Below are 18,676 nucleotides of genomic sequence, written 5' to 3' on the forward strand. Positions count from 1 at the left end.
CGGAGGTTAACGTTACGTCTCTGCTTATTATAGCAGCGACACACACAAACATAGTAACAGTTACGAGAGTTTACTGTTGTTTTAGGAAAATAGAGACTATGCTTAACTTTGAACCGTAGCAAGCAGTGGCAGATGCAGATAGTTGAAGAATGAAAGCAAGTAAAAACAAAAGATGGTTAGTCACCTAGATAATCAAATATTTTACATGTTTTCACACGGCTCTACTAACTTTGATTAATGCTAACTGAAAACAACAGACTGCAATGCACAAGAGGGTAGAAATGTGTTAACACTCTGAGGTTACCAGCAGCATCTCTGTTTGTTTACAACCTGCAGAGGTGTGGTCGGAAATTGCATATTTCATGTAGGCCTGCTTAGAAAATGGAACCATAGCAAATAATGGTTACTGACAATACATTTCCGCACATTTTATCATAAACATGTTTTAGCTTTTTATACAAAAAAGGGCTTCCAATAAGGGAGAAATCTCTTTGGGGTTCTGAATAATAAACCAACAACATCCCCATGTATTTGTGTGTGACATATGTCAGATATCTAATGTGAAGGGAAATGATGCTAGGTGCTGTTAGCCTGGCCGTGGTGCTAATGAGACCCAGGGGCTGCAGACGAGTGCAGATGCGTTCACATCTGCCATGTCCCAGAGCATGGCTACAAGCTGTGGTGACTGCAGACTGCAGCTGTGGAACACATATCATAGTCTCTGTTTACCTGAAAACAAGGGGGCAATGAGATCTCTTGGGTCACTGTACTGGCGACATGATAGGCGGCACTGGCCAGCAGAGGGTTGGAGCAACAATCAAGACTGCACTAATGAGGTCTGAGATGCCAACAGGCCGGAGACACATGAGAAACAACTGGAGACAGCTGTCTGTAACATACTGCTAGTTTTATACTTGAATATTTTCCGGTTGTCCGTCCATCCTATTCTTGTGAACATGATATCTCAACGCCTCGAAAATTCTTCAAATTTGGCACAAACATCCACTTGGACTCAACTGATTAGAATTTGGTGGTCAAAGGTCAGTGTGATATCACAAGATAGATTTTTTTGCTACAACTCAAGCATTGATGCAGTAATTATGACACATTTTCACACAGATGTTTAATGAGATACAACCATGAAGTTATATAATTTTTTACCCAAAAGGCCAAAGGTCACATTCCAGTCCTAGTAAAACTCCATTATTCAACACCATGACTCAGGAACAGAAGCCCAGATTGTGACCATATTTCTCAGTTGGTCAGATGCTGAATTAGTAATACTTTTGACTCAAAGGTCAGAGGCCATTGTGATGTAAACTTTTTTTTTTTGCCATAATTTAAAGGTCAAGTGTGTAAAATTAGGAGGATCTATTGTTTGAAATTTAATATAATATTCATAGGTATATTTTCATTAGTGTATAATCACCTGAAAATAAGAATTATTACCTAGAATGAGTTACTTTCATCTAGAGACACCATGGGTGACCTTCAGTGGAGTCTACCATGTTGAACTGCCATTTTTCTACAGTAGCCCAGAAGGAACAAACCAAACACTGGCTCCAGATAAAGACTTTTTGCATTTATTGCTGCCACTGCAGCGAGTTTGTCAAATTCAGATGAACAGAAATAATACATACTGTTTATATATCATCAATATAGTGATAACTTCCATGTAGTCAAAAAATGCACTTTATACCTTTTATTTAATTCCTTCCAATATCCATATTGACCACATACATATATTATATGACTCTGGACAGACATGGATGCAAACTGCAACTTTCAGGAAAACATGTTAAACATTTCCACACATCATAACAGCAAGAAGGCCCAAGAGTATGGAGGACTAAAAGAGCCACAATTAAATAAATAAATACACCATTAAATAATTACTTAAATGTGTCATTCATTAATTAAAATTGGAATTAAATACATAAATGTGTTATTAAATATGTCATTAATTAATTCAAATACCGATTCATTTTATGTAAAATACATATATAATTATTTCACTATTTACATTTACATTTCATGGTCCTGCGTTACAGTGCTTCATGAATTACTTAAAACTGTCAAACTCACCCATCAAAAGTTGGTAGGCGGAACCTAACGCCTGATTGGTTACCCTGCGCATCAAGCCAAGACAAATCAATTCCAGATAATGGATCGATGCAGAGCTAGTGAACACATTCCAATACACTGGGTGGCGCTATTGGACTACTTCTTCTAAATCTGCAGTCACTCTGTGGTCAATATCTTGGTCAGAAAGTGCGGAAATAACTCCAAGAACTTCAATAAGTTCCTCTGCTTTACTCGCTACATGCTCTGGGTCAGCAGCTCCTGCTTCCACATCCTCTGCTAAGTCTAAAAAATAAAATAAAGTGTTTAACTTTGAAAGAAAAATGTAGCAGCAGCTTGAGTTTCCCTTTTTCTTTGTTAACTGTTTCATATCTTGATTAACAGTCTCAACAAATTTTATAAATGAATATCAACACATCTTTGCCTTTAACTTCAGTAAGCGAGTAGTAGTGTCGGTACTTCCAGTTTGATATCGCTACCTTTGAATTTCCCTAGCTCGGCGCCATTGTCTCTGTCTTGGCATCCGCCCACCCAGCCAATCATCATCGCATTTGCAACGGTGTCATCATCACCACCCTGCCCTCTCCCGGCAGCTGATGTGTGGCTGTCAGAAAGCCTGACACCGCTGCGCTTCATTCAACCACATTGTAGGAACGCAAGTAACGCGCCACTTTACATTCTCAGTAACGGTAACGGCGTTGCAACGATGGGAAAAGTACTTAATTAGATTACCCCGTTACTGAAAAAATAACGCCGCTAGTAACGCCGTTAGTAACGCCGTTATACTTAAACGCCGTTACTCCCAACACTGGTCAGGATACTGGTTGAGTGATCATATTGGGATCTGAGCCTGCTTATTTTCTGTGACCTTGTTCAGACTTGAGTGGGTATGTTTGATGAAAACTTTGTGTTTTGTCTCATAGTGGCGTTTCACACTGGCACTTTTAATCAGCGCCGCGGTCTCTGAACATGAGACACACTGGTTATGTGCTCCCAGTGGGAAGAATGAATGTGAATGAATCTGTCCATTAAAAGCTCGATTTTCTATCCACTTTTCTCTTCTTAGAGAGCGCCATAAATCTTCTGTTGTCTCGCGCTCACTCATCTCTCCGTTTCCTCTCCATGTATCTGTGACTTCTCTTTCCGTCTGTCTCTCCTCTCTCATCGCTCTCATCTCTGTATTCAGTCGCGCTGTTTAAACAGATTTGATTGGCTGAGCAGCATCACGTGGGATGGCTTAACTAGCATGCGATTGGTCTGTGAGCTTCCTGATCTGCTAAACAAATACCGTAAAGACTAAAAAAGCTGTGCTGGTTAAAATAGAAGCTCCCCATCAAAATTTAGAATCTTCAATAATTAATTGATTATAGGTCTGGGTCCGCATAGGACGGTGTCTGGGTCCAGACTCGCCTGTTAGCGACCTCTGCCCTAGAAACTTCATGAAGATCTTCCTGGCACTCTACTTCAGACCAAAGCAATGGATCAGGCTAGATTCGCGTTGGCCCCACCCACTGAGTTTGATGGCTGCCTTTGACAGCATGAAGCACTGCAACGCAGGACCATGAAATGTAAATGTAAATAATGAAATAATTATATATGTATTTTACATAAAATGAAACGGTATTTGAATTAATTAATGACACATTTAATATCACATTTATGTATTTAATTCCAATTTTAATTCATTAATGACACATTTAAGTAATTATTTAATGGTGTATTTATTTATTTAATTGTGGCACTTTCCGTCCTCCATACAAGAGGACTCATCACTGCAGGTAAAAAGTGTGCAGCTGCATGCCACATTAGAAACCACAAGGACACATTCACTGGTGAGAGAAAAAAACTTCCCCCCGATGTCCAGTCAGCAGCCATCACTAACACTGCATGGGCAAATATTTATTTCCAAGCCCTCTGTCAAGGACATAGGATTTTAGGGCTCACCCAGTCCCCTTTTTTCCATGTCAGCGCTGCTGTCCTCACTGCATTTACACAGGTCCTTTTACTCCACTGCTCAGAATTAGAGTTAATGCATGCCTCATGCATCCTCCTATTAGTGGAGTGCTTTATAGGATGGGTACTGTGCACCTGCAACCAGCAGTGCGTAAAATAATAACACCTACTTTCACATGGCACTGAAAACGACGATCAGAGTGACAACAGAGAGTTGGTCTGTCAAGTGTGATAAATAGAACTGACAGTTTGGGTCATAATTTTACCATTCAATAAATTTGACTAACCTAGAGGTTTGTGTCCACCTGTCAATATTGCTATGTTCCCAGAACTCATTTATTAACCTGTATATTAAAAATGTAATTAGGGCTTTCCCTAATAGTTGAGTAAACTGTTAGTCAATGAGAAGAGTTTGGTCGATACACTTTTCATTAGTTGGATTTTCGCAGAAACAGCATCTAACAGGAGTTGCAACTTGTCACTGGGACGAAAGTATCAGGGAATTGTAGCAATATGGGACTTTTCTCTTGTAACACAGCACTGCTTCATGATCTAACTGCTGCCAGTTGCTGCCAAAAGCTAGTTAGTGATCCTATCAGCTGACTGTACTGGGACTGTGAGCTGGAAGAAATGGGGGAGAAGGTTTAGCATAAGCATTTTGGACTGCTGGGGAGCAGGGCCGAAATGGGCACCATAGAGTTTGGCAAGCGGGCAACAGGCTCATTAGCCACCGAACACAGCCTCCAACATCAGGTGATTTACAGCGGCTCCAACCAGGACTAGACAAGGCATGTTCAAGGCAGGGTAACTAACGTTATACATCATCCACCAAGTCAACCAGTATTTATGTTATTTATTCTGTGTTCTGATCAACAAGACTTGTGTGATGTTATACTGTGTTTGCTGTTTTGCCATATTCAGAACCATTTTGGCTTTTGAAAATGAATAAATGAATATGATAAACGTTATTATACTTGACTACTAATACTAACTACTGGTCAACTACAAAAATCTTGAGTCAGGGACAGCCCTAGTAATTATTGGTAGATAGAAATGATGGCGAGAACTGCAAAAAAAGTAATACCCAAGTTGTAATGAACAAGATTTGTACCACGATCGTGCCAGGGCAGTAATGATTCTTCTGCTGTAATAGCAGTAGAAGTTTTAATCTGTTTATGTACTTGTTTCCCAGTTTTGACCATTGGCTGCTTCTTTACTCCATAATCGTATGTACCTCCAGTTTCAATGAATCAATTGCATCACCTTAGTCATCTGCATTTGGGTCCCACCCCTGTTGTTCAGCACATACCAGCCATGACATCTGTTCTTGGCAGCTGCAAATAAAAGTGCAAGTCGGAACATCAAGGCTTGCAGTTCCTTTCTTCAGCAGTTTCACCAGCTCTTCAAATGAGGTCTTTTCATCTTATTTCACTCAGTTAGGAACCATTTTGATCAAGACACTTACTCAGTGAGGTCAGATGCCAAGGAAGCTCAGAGGGTTAGTTTTTTCTATACATTTTCCTCCTCAACAATACATATGCAGTGAATACAAATTGAAACCAGTAAAACCCCTCCCTCTACTGCCACATGAGAGAACTTTACTTCAAACTTGGCTGACCCTCACACTAAACATTTCTACCAAATGTGCCTCATGAAATGATCAGGCTGTAAGAAAATATTTTCTATTATCCTAATTAGGTGTAATTATTCAGTAATGACATTCATACAGAAAAGGCAATTTAAAATGCAAATAAGCCTGACTGTGCATATCCATTTCACGATTGACTCACTGACATTTGTTCTACAATTATTATTTTTTGCTCTGACAACAGGAGTAGGACCAAAATGCAGACAATGGAGGCAGAGCTGGTGCAGTTTAATGATTTATTTAAACAAAGAGACAACGTTTACGCAATAGTCAAGGAGACAGGTCAATATCAGAAAAGGCAGTCCAATGAGGCAAACAAATTTAAAAAGGGACAGGCAATAATCCAAGGTCCATAAATGAAGCAAAGTCCAAGAAAACAGACCGAACGGTCCACTCTTGGACAAACGCAAGGAAATGGGACGCTTAGGAACACTGAGAGGCTAAATGCACTTGTGTGGGGAGGATAACTAGATTCAGGTCAGGGCAGAGAAGACAATCATAATGGGTAAGGCAGAAAAAAAGACAGGAAGTGAAGTTACTGACACAAGAGGTGTAGTACTACAAAATAAAACAAAATGCGTTAGTCTGTCTCTCAATACTTTCTGACTTCCCTACCCTGTTTGTGCCTCTGCTGAAGACGTAAAAAAAAAAGTTCAGTCAGTAATTTCCCCTAGACACTGTTACTTTACCCAAACTCAAACATGAGCAAATACTGCATATTTATTGTTGGTAATACATTAGCTACAATAAATATGCAACATCCAGTTGCATTTTAAAAATAAAGCTTGTGTGGTTGTGAAACAATCGCAGTTTGGTTAGACATAAAACTACCTCCTTAGGTCAAGGCACATAAACTATTTGGTTAGGATTAGGAAAAAAATATTTATGTCATGTACCTGACTAACGTACCTAACTAGTAAAGCAACTTAAAACGTAACTTACATACATTACTTCAAAGAAATTGTTTACTTTTGATTTCACACAGGACTTAGGAACAATGGTCTTCTGGGTTTAGGTTCCGTGTTTAACACCCCACCACTTCAAAATGCTGACTTTATCGCTCTGTATGCTACGATGACTGTTCTCAGACCCAAACATGACCTGAGACTGAATGTGAATGTTGTTCCCACAGAGAGTACATCTGCTTTGTGTCATACAGTGCTGCAGCATGCCTCACTGCCTGCTGTTTGGTCGCTGTGGCTCATCAGCACACTGCTACAGTCCACATCACCCTCACGCTTGCAAGGGAAGGAGGGGGGAGTCAGTGGGAGAGCCACACAGTCTCTCAGCGCTATGTCGGTGGAAAAACACTGCCGTCTATCTCCAGGCCATGCCATCCCAAAATTGCTTGATGCATGGCTTCCTGTATCACAGCTGCTCTGGGCCTTTGGAACACAAGGGACTGTGGAGAGCAGCTTGTGTGTGGCCGAGCTGAGGAGATAGCAGACAGAGATGAGCAAGAGGCCGGCAGAGCAACAGATAATAAGAGCTGCTCTGAGATGAACAGCTACAGTATGTGCATGTCTGCTCTGATTTGGTCCAGAGTTAAAAATATACCAGCACTTTCAAAGCTCACTAACTAATATACTGTATATCATTTGTGCAATATGTAAACCAGAAATATATGGGAATAACAAATTGTGGTTTACTAGTTTATTATTTCTTACAGTTGGTATAGCAATGGTGGTGCATATAGCCCAAGGAAGCTGCTCCTGTCTAATGTCTGGTCAGTACGAAATGGGACCGGCCAAACAAAAATCTGAGACTGTTGTGTCCACATCTTTACAGAGTCATGCTCCATCAACATTCCGAAAAATGAGAGGAAGCAGATTCTGTCTTTACATCGATGATGATTGGTACTCAAGCGCAGTCAAAGTGGATGGGCACTGTTTTTTTTATCCAAAGATGAAACCATATTATCTTCACTATTGCTGCTGCTGTTTACATTTAACAAATTCTAGAGAGGAACTGCAGAATTATTTCCTGTGTGTATACCTGTATGCATATATGCATGTAAATAACTGTATATATCATTTTATTTTATTCATTTTACATGTTATTCTAATATAAATTGAGTTATCTTTTTTTATGTGTGTAGCGTGAAGGAACTGCAAACCTTAATGTCGTAAAATCTTACATTGTATAATGATAAATAGATTATCTTGATCACTGAATTACATGCTCTAACCATTTATTGGTGAATAGAGCAGTGACTTCCTGAAATCTTGTTGATACCAGAGGTAATTGAGAAAATCCTTGCCTCATGGCTCCAGCTTCAAACTGAACGGACAGATCTGAGAGCGGTATAAATCTTCTCATCTAACTCTTGGCAAGGGAAAGTATTTTTTCCCAAATGTCAAATGATCAATTTAAGTCACTGTATAAGGAACTATTTCAATACAAGAGTATGGTTACTAGCTCTTAACTAAAGACTGGCTTCTGGATATGATAGATATATCATGCATTCATTCATGTCATATTTTGGTGTATATATGTCCTTTATTTTGGTGTATTTTCAGACCATCCTGGATAAATGTTTACTTTAAATGACATTCAATTCTGTTTATTATCCCTGAGCTAATGGGGCTCATTAAAATAAACACACTCTATTTTATTATGTCCTATGCCATCTAAGTCAGCCATCAAACTTCCAAAAATGCCTGACATTGGAAGGATGTAATTGTAAAATCATCTTACTTTTAAATATTAGATTGATAATATATGTGTGTAAGAGCTTATCATTTCAACCCAGATATGCCTTTACAATTTACAAAAAAAGAAATACTAAAAAATATTTAGAATGTTTAAAGGGGCCTGTTAAAAAGGATTTGGAATCCAACAGCAGCAGGTACAGGTGCTCAGCATGTGAAAATAACTTGCTCTTTAATAAACCATCAGACAGTGAAGGGGAGTCCTGACTCCATGCATTCTGCAGTGTGCATGTATTGCCATCTGCTGATGAAATGGTGGAATATGCCCTGCTGAGCTGTTCTCCTCTGTTTAGCTGGATTCAAACTGTCTTTCAGAGATAATGAACAGTAAATGGGTTCTGCTGAAATTAGGTGTGTAATTGTTAATCAGATCTGAGAGGAGGTCAGGGTTGGAGTCAGGACCACTGTTTTTTTTTACATTATTATTTAAGTGTAACAAAAGTGTTAGATTAGATCTACAGGTCTTGCAAATCAATGGTTAATGGTCCTCATTCAAAAACATTTTACTTTTCTTTTCTTTCGTATGGTGGGCTCATACGAGTGTGCCATATCAAACTCTCCTTACTTCAGATTTCTGTGTAAATCACCTGTGTAAAAATGATGAACGCCAACTGTGTGTAATTTAGCGCGTTCATAAGAATTGCTTAATTAATGCCCATACCATACCATAAGGCTACACGGCCTGCCCCCCATGTAAAAAGAAGAACTTTAAAAGCTCAGCGATTGAAGTCCTGCTCTCTGGGATAATTTTTTTATTAAATGACCTGCTAAAGCAAAGGAGTGGGAAGAAAGTGCTGTCCCCCGAGGGTTGTGCTGTTGCTGAAATCCAGAAGAAGTGGTTTGATACGAAGATGGCTTAAAAAAAAGTCTTGCCACACCAATGGGAGGGGGTCAAGGGGAAGTCTCCATCATGATAAACAAAAAGATAGATGGAAGAACACGTGCCACAATGGGTGATGTTGCATTATCAAGATGATCCTCTGGACAGCAACCTGCATACACCTGAATGTGAAGATACAGTTGATAGGCCTGAAAGTAATGACACAATATACAGAGACAACATAACATTCAATTGGTGAACTTATTATTGAAATTGTAGTTACTCAATAGCATCAATGGCCAATTTATCAATGTTAATTAATGATGATATAATTAGGCTACATGCTAAATGTTGAATTATATTATAATTTGAACTGTATAGTCAAACAAGATAATGTCAATTTTATTATTAAGTGTAATTTACATAGGAAACTCAAAATTGCTTTGACATAATGCAATATACAATACATTAGTTAAGACCTTATGTTCAGATAACAGCAGGCTACTTGCACGAATCCTATGAGTGGTCTGGTGTCTTAGTCGACACTTGTCATCAGTCAGATAGTCGCAGAAAACCAAAATCAACTGTGAGCTGTGCCTTGTCACAGGGACCAAAATATCAGGGGATTGTTGCAACACTGCCCTTTTCTCTTATAAGGTACTAGCTGCTGCCACTGGCAAGTTAGCGGTCCAATTAGCTGTCTGTACCCGGACTGGGAGCTCAATGGACTAGCATAGGAGTAGGTGACCCGGATTCTGGGGATAAAGACATGATGGCTTCAGGCAGGGACAGCAGAGGCATAAAATGGACTAAGAGGAGCGAATTTGTAAGTAACTGTTAACGTTATCCATCATATCGATAAGACCCACCAGTATTTGTTTTATTAAATGGTAAATGGACCTGTACTTGTATAGCGCCTTTCTAGTCCTCCGACCACTCAAAGTGCTTTTACACTATGTGCCACATTCACCCTTTCACACAGTGATGACAAAGCCCATCGAACAGAGACTAATACATTCATACACATTCACACACCAATGCACAGCATCAGGAGCAATTTGGGGTTCAGTATCTTGCTCAAGGACACTTGACACGTGGCAGGAGGAGCCAGGTATCGAACCAACAACCTTCCGATTAGGGGGCGACCCGCTCTGCCTCTGAGCCACAGCCGCCCAAACTTAGTGAAGTTGGAAGTTATTTATTCTGTGTTTTGTACAACAAGACTTGCATGATGTTATACTGTGTTGAAATAACTAAATGTTCAGTCTCCTTGCTGGTTGTTAGCAGTTAACAGGCCTTTGTTCAAATTTATATATGTGTATATATATATATATATATATATATATATACAAATAATTAAAGGGGACATATTATGCAAAAGGAACTTTTTAATGTTTGTACACACATATTTGGGTGGCCGACCAACCCAGAAACTGTGAAAAAAAACAACTCAGTCCTTTTTTAGTGGGCTGGCCATGTCAGAAGACCTCAGGTCAAACACTCTGTTCAGATTTTGCTCCCCTTCTTGCGTAAGAAGCTGATTCATTTGCATAGCACCACCTCCCCTCTGACTAACCACTTCCCTCGCAGAAGAGCTGCCTTTGCTGCTGTCCACCATCTTTACCCTGCAAGTCCTGGCTGTTCCTGAAAGCCTGGAGCTCAGTGCCACAGCTGCCCAGATGTTCGCTGCAGGGACCAGCACAGAAGTCTGCATGTCCTCCCATCATCAGAGGAAGATACATACATACGTACATACATACATACATTTGTTTAGTAAGGCTGTGTAAGTAGCACGGAGAAGCTGTAGTGGCTCACTGCTGTTCGTGAAGTAAAACTAACTGACTAATATAAACCGTTAGCGTTAATGCAGTTAAAGTAATAGGTATTACTGAGGAGTCCGATGTTGGACTTTATGTTGTAATATCGAGGGAGAATCACAAACTGTTAGTAAGTGGGACAGTTGCACGCTGTGTGACCGTTAAGCCGTTAAAAGCTACCAAAATACCAGGAGTAAGTGAATTTTTTTCATGATGCTTCTTGTGTAACTTTCTACCAACGTGCTAATCAGCTAGCACTAGCTTTGTAGTTATTTTAAAGCCGTTTTCCTGCTCCACTCAGGTGTGTGTGTGTGTGTGCTGTATACTGCACTGTTCACTTGATCGACGAGCAGCGGAGATAACGATAGAGCTACTGTGAGAGAGAAATGGTCAAACTGTAGGAATGAATTTGTTTAGTAAGACTGTATAACGTTGATTAGTACCGAGCAGCTGCAGCTCGCTAGGCCTCGTCTGTTATCTCACTGCTGCAGGTTACTATAGTTACTAAGTCCGCTGTAGGACTTTATGTTGTAATATGAGGGACAGTGTGATCGTTAGAAGCTAACAAAATACTGGGAGTAAGTTAAGGTGATACTTTTCTTGTGTAATGTTCTAGCGTCGTGCTAACATTAGCTCAGCGAGCACTAGCTTTGTTGTTATTCCGAAGCCGTTTTCCTGCTCCGTTCAGGTGTTTGTTGCTGCTGTATGTAAATTCACCGGAGGTAAAGATAGAGCTACTGTGAGAGAGAAATAGTCAATCTGTAGGAATTCATTTGTTTGGTAAGATTGTGTAACTTTGATTAGCACAAAGCAGCTGTACTGACTCGCTGGGCTGTTTGTGAAGTCAAACGTTTCTGATCCACACCATTAGCATTACTGCTCCACTAATATCACTAACTAATAATAACTTCTTCATGTTCATCATCACCAACTATTAGTGTAGTTGTTGCTACTGTTGTTGCTGTACACCCTTGTCTCTGTCCTTCTGTTATGATTTGGTCGCCTATACAAATAAAACTGAATTGAACTAAGTATTATTACAGTCCAGACCTGCCTGAAGTTCTGAGATAACTGCTGTTAGATTTGGCGCTATACAAAAAAAATAAATAAGCATAAAACTGTGTGACCGTAAAGCCTTACCCAAAAGCCAACAAAATACAGTGAGTAAGTTAGTAGGTTGGTGATTATTTTTCATGGCGCTTCTTGTGTAACTTTCTACTGACGTGCTAACGTTATCTCAGCTACAGTCCAGTGTAACATCTCCTACTCATATCGTCTACTATTGTATTATAAACAACAATGAGGCTCACTGCTAAATGCCTGTTTTTGCACCGGGAACTTGTACTGTATTTATGAGCTTCTGGTTTGTCAGAACATAAGTTAAAGTCACAGTAAAGGTCCCATGTAATCCGTTACTTCATCAATAATTGATTAAATAAATGACCTGTTATCACTGAAGCACTGTGTGAAGCTGTTGCCATTAGCTAGGCATTTTAGATACAGTTGGTAACCTCAGACCTTCATAAAGAACAACACATAACTACAGTTAGCTGCAACAAGGGACCCACCAGAGACACTGCTTTATTATTTTAGTTTATAACTGAGGACTACTTTGAGCCACAATGAGCTGTTGCACCCTTAAAGGGACACTTCACCCATTTGCATTAAGCTTTGTATCATTAGAACCCCAGTCATATTTTTGAATGATCGTGCATCATTCCCTCACTTTCCCTGAGAGGGGAGAAATAAGGATTTTAGTGTTGCACTTCCAATGATGTAAAAATCATCATTTTGCGTCATTGGAAGCGGGAAGACTCATATCTCTGTAGAGGGGGTGAGACTACAAACGCTACTTCCTAATTTTTTTTCACTCACACTACAGACCTATTACAGATCAGTGGGTGGGACTTCACCTGCAGAAACTAAAAAATATAACCGCCATCTTGTTTGGAAGCTAAGCGGAAGCTAAACGATGGTCGCATCAGATGTTCGTGGCTACCTTTATGAGCCGCAATAACGAGCAGCGGCTGAGGCTTCTGCAGCCGAGGCAGAGGACCTGCCTGTCGCGGACGAGGAGCCCGGACTGGCTCGAGCTGGGGCGGACTGCTGGTGCCTGTGCTCTCGCTGTGCGCCTACGGACACACGGACGTCTGACTGTAAAGTGAGTGTTTCTATTTTCTGTCTTATAACAACGTGGCATGAATGTACACAATTTGTTCAAGTATTATCACAAAGTTATTCCCGGTTAATACGTAACGTCAGCCAACTGAACTAGCTTCTTTACTGCACAAACAGCTTGCAGTTGCATTGCTAACTACTGTGGCACGCTACACACAAAGACCATGCATCGCTAACTGTGTGCTCAATGTCTTGTAGACAATATCGCCTAACAGTCTTTCTGGAATGGGTCCTGCAAGGCGAGAGATTGGGTCAAGGCCATCGTGTCGTTTTACCCGCTGATGTGGTGCAGGCTATCCGACAGAAATATCCAGCTCCAGATGGCCAGTACTGCGGCACCGAGACGTTGAGGACGCTCAGGAGGAACTACAACTGTCATTGTTAACATATTTATTTTTGTTGTTGTTGATATATTTCTGTAAATAAATGGTTTACATTCATGTTGTTGTAGTCCTTGATAGTGTTAGTGGGAGCGGCTTGCGGAGCTGTGCATTGTGGGAGTTTAATACAAATGCGCCCTAAAGTCACTTTCTGTCTTTTTCTCGGTCAAATAGGCACCAAATTCAAAATGTATGTTACATTTCGACTACATATATAACCCACTTTCAATAAATATTAATGTTTCCACGGGTGAAATGCTCCTTTAAGTAATTAGTTGTACTTACAAGTAACACTGAATCTGCCATGTTTTACAGGTGATCTGAGTGACCTGATGACGCTCCGGTGTTCCTGGACCCATCAGAGGACAGAGACAGTTGCAGCATCAGGACAGTCTCGGACAGTCTTTAAGTTCTAGAGCGCTGCAGAGAGTGGCAGCTTGACGCAACAGCTCCCGCTCCGCCTCTTATTTTTTCGCCTTAAATCTTACTACTTCTTCATTCCTTCTTAAATAGCACTGTGTTTATTGTTGTAAATAGACCTCCAGTGTTGGTAGTTAATTTTTTACTTTTTTAGCCGTAGTTGAACATAGTTTTTTTAAATATAAACAATGTGTAGGAATGTGGACACAACAACCACCACACAACAAAACGCCGGAGGTTATTCACGTGAGGACTTCCTACGGTATCGGGATTTACCTGTCACATGCTCAAGGGAGAACCCGGTGGAGTTAAGGAGACGAAGGAGAGGAACTAGAGCAGGCACGTTGGTGAGGACCAAGAAGACAGAGAGGCGGTGGAGATACAAGCCATGTCTTCCCTCGGTTGTCATGGGGAACGTACACTCGCTGAACAACAAGATGTCCCTGGTCAACGGACAGCGAGAGTATCGGGAGTGCAGCATATTATGTCTGATGGAGACATGCCTGAACGACATTACACCAGACTGTTCAGTGGAACTAGCCGGCTTTTCACTAGTTCAGGCTGACAGGAAGAAACAGAGCGGTAAAAAGTCGGGAGGAGGGCTCGCTGTCTTTGTGAAGGCAGAAATTTGCACGCCTGATATTGAACCGCTGGCCATAGGGTTAAGGCCATACTATCTGCCTGGTGAGTTTGCGGCCACTATTATCGTCACTGTTTACATTCCTCCATCGGCAGTAGCGGCGCACGCCTGTGACGTCCACTCCACTGTTGCAGACCTGCAGACACGTCATCCCAGCACATTCAACATAATAAACAGAGATTTTAACCATGCCAAAATCTCAAAGACCCTGACAAACTTTACCCAGTATGTCACCTGTAACACTAGAGGGGAAAAGATCTTGGATCTGCTGTATGCCAATGAAAAGTAAATCTGACCACTGCCTGATATATCTCAATCCTACATACAGGCCTGCTCTGCCCTAAACCCCCCTCCACTCCCTCCCCTTTCCCTTTCCCACTCCCCCTATCCTCTCCATTTTTCCGCCCCACAAACCTCCACCTCCTCCCCCCACCTACCTCTCTCCACTACACCCACTCTCCCATCAGCTGGGGACCGTAACCCCCCAATCACTGCCACAACCAACCCGGTCATCACAAGAAGCCAGGTGAGATGGCAGCTCACCAGGACCCAGATAAACAAGGCCAGAGGTCCCGACGACGTCAACCCGAGAGTCCTTAAGGTGTGCGCAGATCAACTGGCAGGAGTGTTCCAGCATCTGTTTGACTGCTCACTAAGGTTGAAGAAGGTGCCAGAGATCTGGAATACTTCCTGCTTAGTTCCTGTGCCCAAAAAAGGAAGACCCAGCGATCTCAAAGACTTCAGGCCTGTAGCCTTAACGTCACATGTTATGAAGACCTTTAAGAGACTGGTTCTGCAGCACCTCAGACCCCTGGTACGCAACTGCCTGGACCCTCTGCAGTTTGCGTACCAGGCCGACATCGGCGTGGATGATGCCATCATCTACCTGCTTCACAGAGCTTACACCCACCTGGAGAAGTCACAGACAACCGTGAGTATCATCTTTTCCAGTGCCATCCAGCCTCTCCGGCTGGCAGAAAAGCTCTCTGTGATGCAGGTGGATCAGGACTTCGTGGCCTGGATCATTGACTACCTCACTGACAGACCACAATACGTCAGACTGCACAGCTGCTTGTCAGATGTGGTGACGAGCAGCACTGGTACACCCCAAGGAACTGTACTGTGACCATTCCTGTTCACCCTCTACACCTCCGACTTCTGCTTCAACTCTGGAGAGTGCCACACACATAAGTTCTCTGATGACTCCTCCATTATTGGCTGTATCACAGATGATAGGGAGGAGGAGTACAGAGACCTGATTGAGAGCTTCATTGGATGGTGCGACAGGATCAACCTACAGCTCAACACAGGAAAAACCAAAGAGCTGGTGGTGGACTTCCGGCAGAGCAAGAGGACCGGGCGAGGGCCCTGTTGAGATTAGGGGGGAGAAGGTAGAGATGGTGGACACCTACAAGTTCCTGGGGGTGACACTCAACAATAAACTGGACTGGATGGATCACACTGAGGCCCTCTACAGGAAAGGACAGAGCAGGCTGTTCTTTCTGAGGAGGCTCAGGTCATTCAACGTGTGCACTTGGCTACTACAGATGTTCTACCAGTCTGTAGTAGCCAGTGTCCTCTTCTTTGCAGTGGTCTGTTCGGGGGGAGCCATCAGCACTGGGTGTGCCAACAAGCTGAGCAAGCTGGTGAGGAAGGCCAGCTCGGTGGTGGGGATGGAGCTGGACAGTGTGGAGGCTGTGACTGAAAAGAGGATGAGAGAGAAGCTGAAAGCCATCATGGACAACCCTTCTCATCCTCTCTACACTGAGCTCAGGCAGCTCAGGAGCACTTTCAGCCACAGACTGATCCAGCCCCGAGCCTCAAAGCGGTTTCGGAGGTTTGTTTGTACCATCGGCCCCAACGCCACAGCACCCAGTACCTCCAACCCCCGCAGACAAAGACTGGTTTAAAACTCCTACCTACAACGCACAAGCCTCTTGCACTATTTATATTTAATTTCCACTTTAGTAGTTTAGTAGTTTTAGTTTAGTTTTTTAGTTTTAGTCAAGTTTAATTTTCTGCTTATATTTTGCACTCCATATCCTACTTGAACAATGCGTAGTGTATATACTTTAATTTATAGTTTATATCTTGTAATACTAATAATATTAGTAATATTTTTATTGTGATATTCTTTCTCTGTTTTTGCACTATTATGCCCTATTGCTGCTGTGTCAACCTGAATTTCTCCTAAGGGGGATAAATAAAGGAATATTTTATCTCATCTTATCTTATCCAAAGGAAGACTCATCAAGATAAACACTGACCACAGAGCTCCATTACCAGCTCACACTTAAGTATACTACAAACCATAAACCTTCGGGACATGATCTGCACTGTTTACATAAAAGTTATAGCTTTGTTACTTGCAGCATACACACACTTTATGTGTAACTGGAATATAAATGAAACATTAATAAAGTGTTATATTTTTAAGGAGAGTTTTGGTCATTTTTAAGTGTGGTTTTATACAAATAACATGTTATTTCAGAGAGGTTTTATGAAGATTTCCTGCATGTAGAAGGGTTGAACCTGGTCCATGTAACATCTATCAATATGTACATGTGAAATTTTAAACCTGTAGTAAATGAGCGTAAGTAACACAATACATTTCAAGGAGTTCGGTCTAGACCTGCTCCATTTGAAAAGTGTCCTGAGATAACTTCTGTTATGAATTGGCGCTATACAAATAAAATTGAATTGAATTGAATTGAATTGAATTGAAATTCTGTCTCACATTGAAACTTTATTATGTTGACAGATAAATGACATAATATATCATAAATGATATTCAGTATATATACAGTATTTTAAAAGGGGTGAAAATATAATTGCAGCTTTTACAAATATTTGAAGGTTAACTTTGGTAATAATTGTCTGACAAAAACGTTTCAAGTTAAAATATCAGACTATGAAATATGGATACAGATACAGTTTACAGTTTGTTACTGAGCAGTAGTTTTTATTTTTGCAAGTTACTTTATTAGATGAGTAATTCTTTAAGTTATGTTGACATGTACAGGATAAAGTATTCCAGGCAGGTTTCTGCCTCATTATGGTAAGTTTCCATGGTCTCAGTAAACTAATGTGTATAAAGAATATAACAGATGAGAGGTTACAGTAATCATTATACTATTACTCTGATTACTTTGGTACGTTATCTGGGTGTTTCTTCACTAGAAACAATTGCTTGACTAATGTTTCACGTTGTCTGTTTTGTATGGTAACATCCCCACATTCAGGTAATAACTGTTACATACTATGCTACATGCACATGCTAACACGTTACTCCTTTAGCGCCTTACAACAAATATGTTTTACTTCACTTGGTCTGTAGACTGTAGGTCTGTAGGCTGTACCTGTAAAGACAAGCATATAACACAGTGTTGGTTTTGATAGTTAAGGTATCCTTTATTCCTTTATTTGTCCCACAGTGGGGAAATTCCAATGTTGCAGCACCAAAGTGGATAGAGAAAAAACAGTCTAAAAAACAGTAAGAGTAGGGAAATAAAAATATAAACACTAACCTAATATTATGTGATGAAGAGAGATTAATAGCATTAGCTGTATTTACCTGAGGAAACGTCATAGAAAGCTGTAATCCTGATTGTTGTTTCTCCGTGATTTAGGGTCAGACTCCCGCTCTAAGATGTCCGCTGGTGAAGTTTTTGGTTTAGAAGCAGTTATTGAATTAATATTGACGGTAGAAATACAGTTAAACTCAGTAGCAGTGAGGAGCTAACTGCCAAAACACCGCCAACGCTGAGGCGGAAGTGGGAGGGCTGGAGCGTCAGCCCGACATAAGGCAGACCAATCAGAGCAGACTCTGCTTTTTGGGAGGGGGGCTTTAAAGAGACAGGAGTTCAAACAGAGCGCTTCAGACAGAGGCTGAAAAGAGATGCTTCAGCTATAGGCAGTATGAGAAAAAGAATGTGTTTTATGAACATTAAAGCATCTAAATCTATTTTAGTAGAGCCACAAAATACAATTATAAACCTGAAAAGGGGCATAATATGTCTCCTTTCAA

At 41.0% G+C, this 18,676-nt stretch overlaps 1 long non-coding RNA gene across 1 annotated transcript; it reads left to right on the forward strand.

Moving 5' to 3' along the window:
• The first annotated feature begins 13,050 nt into the window (after nt 1-13,050).
• On the forward strand, nt 13,051-13,649 carry LOC127351274 (uncharacterized). The gene is made up of 2 exons (XR_007880831.1): nt 13,051-13,192; nt 13,408-13,649. It is a non-coding gene; the product is annotated as an uncharacterized LOC127351274 (long non-coding RNA).
• The last annotated feature ends 5,027 nt before the right edge of the window (nt 13,650-18,676 follow it).

This window comes from Dicentrarchus labrax, unplaced genomic scaffold (genome assembly GCF_905237075.1).
Source record: "Dicentrarchus labrax unplaced genomic scaffold, dlabrax2021, whole genome shotgun sequence".
In the NCBI taxonomy this organism is placed as follows: Eukaryota; Metazoa; Chordata; class Actinopteri; family Moronidae; genus Dicentrarchus; species Dicentrarchus labrax.